We start from the raw sequence: 6,000 nt of genomic DNA, 5'->3' as shown, positions 1-6,000 counted from the left end.
ATGCATTAATGTACACAATGCAAAGGCCAAAGGATCTGCAGGAGTTTGGCTTATTGGCTTAGTTCCATCTAGCCACATTGATTAGAGGTGTACTCTCCTAAAACTGTGATCTAGAGTAGACTAGTATATCTATCAAGCAACAATGATGTTTATTCTTCTGTGGTACTTCCTTAGATATTTAAAATAATAGTTCATATTGTGTAATAACAATAGCAAGTATCACATAGTAGATAGAGAGATGGGTACAAAGTCAAGAAGATTAGGACTCATACTGACTGTATGATTAATTATAAGTTATTTAACCTCTCAAAAATTTAGGCAATTTTGTAAAAGTTGTAGAGTAGGTGCTAAATTGCACTGGCAGACATTTTCCTCAGTCTGACAGATACTTAAAGTAATAAAATGGCAGGTATAATTTCCTACCTCTATTTAATAACAACAACTAATTTATATACAACTTTAAGAGTTTTTCATAAGTCATGTTTTTCATAAGTATCCATTACTTGGTAGTTACAGATAAGGAAACTCTGAGCTAGAGGGGTTAAATGACCTACTAAAGCCTCATAGTTAATATATGCCAAAATATAATTGAAACCAGGGTCTCCTGATTTTAGGTCCGCTATTTTCTGCTATTCCATACTGCCTTTGCTGATTGCCAATCAAAATATTATCATATTAAATGTCTAATCAGACAGGTTTCCAATTAAAGATAAGATGGGTTTATTTGTTTCTTAACAAATGAAATTATAGAATAATTAAGATTTTATAATTGTAAGATGCTTTAGGTAAGAGATATGAAAACACTATGAAGAGTTTAAGAATATACAAAATGAAAAAAAAGTATTATTATCATGTAACTTCATTATGACTTCTATTCTAATCTAGTTGTATTCTAGAGTAGTTGCATCCTATTATTAATTTTTCTTTGCCAAAATGATGACCAAGTGACAGATGCTTAGGGCTTTATTATTACAGAGCCCTAAGATTATATTTGAAATCTCAAGGTTAATTTATCAGCTGGGGAGATTGGAAATATTTATTCAATTTAGCACCATTAAAACCAATTCAAATATTTCGTAAGTGTCTAATGTGGTAGGAAGTGCTGGGGAATATGAAAAATTTAGGTAAGGAATAATCCATATTCTCAGAGTTTGCAGTAGAGTACAAAAGTAATAACAGGTCAAATTATTTTTCTCCTAAGTATTCCTCATTCTCCAAGATAAGGAGTACAAATAGTAGCATTCCAATTTTACAAATAAGGAAACTAAGATTCAATTAAAGTCAATTACCCAAAGCTGAATAGCTAGTAAGTGGCAGAGCAAGAGCTTTGTTGGATTATAGTCTTGAAACCTGGTTCAAGTACCCTTGACAGTTAAGTACCTACTCTGCTCCATTTGCTATGACTAGGGAAGATTCAAAGTTAAATAAAACAAGCCTCCGTCTTTAAGAGGAAAAGATAAATCTTCATACATATAAACATATTGCAAGGTATAACATGACATGTAGAATTAATCCACTTTCCTCAAAACCCAATATATAATTAGACATAATTTAAGCAACAAAAACAAAAATCTAGTAACTTTGACTCCCTTGCAGAGACAACACTTAAGTGAAAACACATTCTATTAAAATTAATTTAAGAGTTGGCAAGTGGTTAGTACAAAAGGAATTTTTTTTCTCAAGATATCTTCTTTCCTTTTATTTTCATTATTGATGTAAGAGTTTTCACTTGTGTAAAAATAAGGACTTGAAAAACATGGTCTTTAAGTTTCTTACCAGTATAAAGGGCCCCATCAATGAATCATTTTGAAACTTCAGATATCTCCAAAGGTATTCAGGTGAGAGGCTTCCAGAGAGTAACTCCCAGTACTGTTATAAAACAATACCAAGTTAAATGAATCTTTGTGTTTCTGGAATTCATCAAAAAGTCTGCTACTCACTAATAGCTATGGAGTGATGAATTGTTTAACTATCTGGGATTCAAAATCCTGGCTCAATGTACAGTGAGGCATTTAGTACACTAGAAAGCAAAGAAGAAATGGGAGAAGGGTTACTCTAACTGAAATGAAAAGTGGTTGTGTTGGGCTAATTCTAACTATCTGTAAAACAGTCAAATATTCAGCCATGCTTTAAAATTTGCATTTCTACTTTATTAATAAATAAAAAATAACAACATTTTCTTGGTTTTCTTCACTCCTAGAATGTCCTTCCAGAGATAAAATAAATTATATTCTGGATGTCCAAGTTTCTTTTAATCTTCTGCTTCCCTTTGAAGTGCTTTGCACAAGACCATGATGGGAAATGAGTGTGTTGCCAATATTTTCCATCTTTTTTATCTAGCCATCTTATGGGATATAATAACTCCATATGAAGTGTTAAGCTACTCAGTGGTTGAGAAATCCTGACTGTTTAGGGATTCTTGAGTGCCATAATGCAGTTCCAGCACTAAGTTAGAGAGATTTGCTATGTACATAGTAAGAAGTCTAGGGCCAAAGAAAATAAGTTGATAGTCAGATTTGGTACTTTTCCTGTGTATCCTTCCAATAAATTTTGCCTTGACTTCTCATTTGTCATTTGATCCATCTGGTGATTTGGACCCAAACCTTGATAGGAAAACAAATAGAAAAAGGTTGGATTATCATTGAAGAAGATCAGTAGGAAGATAATTAGTTTAAAGTACTGAGAAACTGACCAAATGGGCATGGTTTTATGGACAATTGTTTATAAGAGATTCAGTGAGATCCCTTTTTGTCTCTGAGAGGGACAGACAGAGACAGAGATTTCTTCAATTGTTCTAGTTAATTTTTTTCTTCTTTTCTCTGAACTCCATTACTAGATTTGTTGACAACTCTCATTTTGGCCCTTGGTTTGTTTCTGGCCACATATTGCTTCATGTTTTTATTTGACTGTTTTGCATTTGTGTCATCAATCAAAGTGAATTGTATGACTCTAAAAAGGTATTATTCCTTTTATTACTAGCACAGGGCATGTGCATATGTATAGACACCCAATAAATAAGTAAAGAACATGGTTAAATGCCATCTACCTATCAATAAAGTGTTGCTAAGAAGAGATCCTTCTGGGCCTGCTTTAATGAAAAGAATTATTTGTAATCATATTTATTGCATGTGAATGTTGTACTAACATATTTTAAATAGTTTGTTCTCTTAAGTAGAATAAATATTCTAAAAATCTGTATTCCCTGTTTACATTGTTCAATTTGTTTGGCAACTACTTTCTTCATAAATAATGCATAGGCAACCTATCCTAATTCAGTTTTTATTGTATAGAGTTTTATTTATACTCCTTGGATGCCAAGTTGGGATTTGTTCTTGTTTTTAAAAGTTTAATTAGGGAATGTAAGTATATTCTTGTATTTTAGTATTTCATTGGATCTGGTATATAAATATTCCTTCCAGGGGTGCAAATCACAAGCCATTCACACTTTCTTTTCTGTGCAATTCTTATTCACACATCTCCCTAAATCTTCCATAAAGATACATCTATGAAAGGAGAGTTTTCCTTCTGACAACTGTGAAAAAATAAGTCCTTTAACCTCTCAATGCAGCAGATCATTTATATATATATATATATATATATATATATATATATATATATATATATATATATATATATATATATATATATATATATATAATTGGTGCAAGGAGTTTTCACACTAGGATTTCCTTAGACTCATGAAATCAGAGGTCTAGATCAATATTCTGAATGGCTTTCCCTATGTATTTTCATGTATTTTCAGTGTTATTAGATCACTTGGGCCATGTTTTTTTTTTTTTGTTTTGTTTTGTTTTTTTGTTTTTTTGTTTATTGCTTTTGCTACATGACTAATGTAGCTTTCCCCCCCTCAAATCTCACATTTTCCTGGAATATTAGCAAAACGTTAACCAATTACCAGAGTATATATATTTTGGATGGAGTGATTAGATGGACCCTTAAAGTTAATGTATCTTGGTCATTAAATAATTGAATCTTTTCATCATTATTACAGGGTGATTGTTGTTTCAGAGAGAAAGGGATATGGGAGGCTAAGAATAAATTTCTCAGGATGAAAAGACATTCTTTCCCTCAGTATTTTCTAATACATGATCTTCTTGTCTTGCTGTGACATGCATTAATTCCTAGCTTTTGGATACCTTGACTGAATTCAACTTTTGGTTTCCTGGGCACTTTGGTAACTAGTCTATTAAATCCTAATCAGTACTTTGAAAGCTGAATTAGATGGCAAAGGTGTTGAATTGAGGTGGGAGAATAAATTTGACAATCTGTGTTAATGTTAGCATTTATGTGAAGCACCTTATATCAGATATCCAATGAAGAGAACAGGATTATGTTCATTTAAGCAAAATATACCTGCAAAATTGTGGTAAGTCTACTATTTTGCAAATTTAAATATAATTGAAGATTTTGATGGGTTGAACTTTGGTCCTTTTTCTTTCCTCTTCCATCACTCTTTCTACTCTATATGTTAGACATTCTTTGAAAAGAGGAACTAAAAATAACTTTAGCTATGTGCTCAATATAGCTTACGATATAAGCTATACTAGCCAGAGTATGATCTTGTAGCTATAATCAGTGCTTAATTATATTTGTTCGTTTTCCTTCCTCCAAACTAAGCTCCAGATGTTTTTGTGTTTGTATTTATCCCTCATACCCAGCACCATGATTTATACAAATTATATGCTTGATAGATATTTGTTGAAGTGTAGTATACTGAACTGACACAGTTTGGGTGGGGGTTAAGTTAAACTTACCATTGGTACTGCTAGGTACTAACATGATTCTATTCCTTCAAAGAACCAGGTTCTAAGAAATCTTTTGTTCACTTTGGCAGTTATATACTCCACTTGACAACACAGGGAGCTTAAGGGAAGTACCAAATTCTTTACACTTTTCAGAGAGAATGCAACATTCTATTTTCTAGCTCTACTTCTTTCACCAGAGGGTGACTGCTCTCATATAATCAGTTTAAGGCATGTACTTAGACAGAATAAATCTAAGCCATACTCACTGAAATTCCTATCTCCTCTTGGATATCTTTTATTTCTTGTGGACAAGCTCTAAAGGATCAGCCACACAAAAACAGACATGAATTATATGAAGTTTTATTCATAGGCATGAAACCAATGTAAAGGAATTAAGAAATTCAGTTAAATAACTTTTCCATGGATGCTTTACATAGATCCAGGCCCCATATAATCAGAACATATGCATATTCCAAACCCAGGGGCTTTTAGGAAAAATTTTAAGATAAATATACTCAATGGAACACAATTCCCATTTCCTCATACTCTGCAACAGGAGTAAATAAAGGGAATTAATAAAATAAGATATAATTTCCAAATGCTGATGTGTTTATGGCCTCTAGAGTTGTTATAGTAAGTTAAGGGAAATTGTAAGACACAACAAATTGGTTTACTTATAACTCAAAGGAATGGAGTGAGGAAACTCCAGGGTATAGAAAGAAGCTCTTCAACTTTTCCTTTTCTTCCCTTCAGTTATTCCACTTCAGTTATATTCTAGTCTTATGTGCTTCACTATTCATCTTGCGAACTGTATCTGACTCAAAGATACTAAAGTCTTCTAAAGGAGAAGTTCTGGCAGAGCCAGAGAAGACTAATCCCTTCTAGTATCTCTCCTCATGAAAGATCCAGCTCTTTGGTTGCTTTGTGTCATGGCTCTTTGGCACACTCATTTCTCACCCCCCCTGCCAAGATGGGGGAGAACCAAAGGAAATATGTTATATACCAAAGTCCACTAAAACATCTGTGAATATGATTAAGCATTATGCTTCTGAATAAATTAGTAATACCTAATCATCTCAGCTATAAAGCAGAATGGTTATACAGGTACCTCAAATATGCCATTAATACTAATAGTTTTACTAATAGTTTTTTCTGCAACCAACATAATAGATAATAACCAGTTACATATGACATTTATACACAAACATATATGCACACGCATATTTTATATATA

This window comes from Sminthopsis crassicaudata, chromosome 3, assembly GCF_048593235.1.
Source record: "Sminthopsis crassicaudata isolate SCR6 chromosome 3, ASM4859323v1, whole genome shotgun sequence".
Taxonomy (NCBI): domain Eukaryota; kingdom Metazoa; phylum Chordata; class Mammalia; order Dasyuromorphia; family Dasyuridae; genus Sminthopsis; species Sminthopsis crassicaudata.
This window is presented reverse-complemented; position numbering follows the sequence as displayed.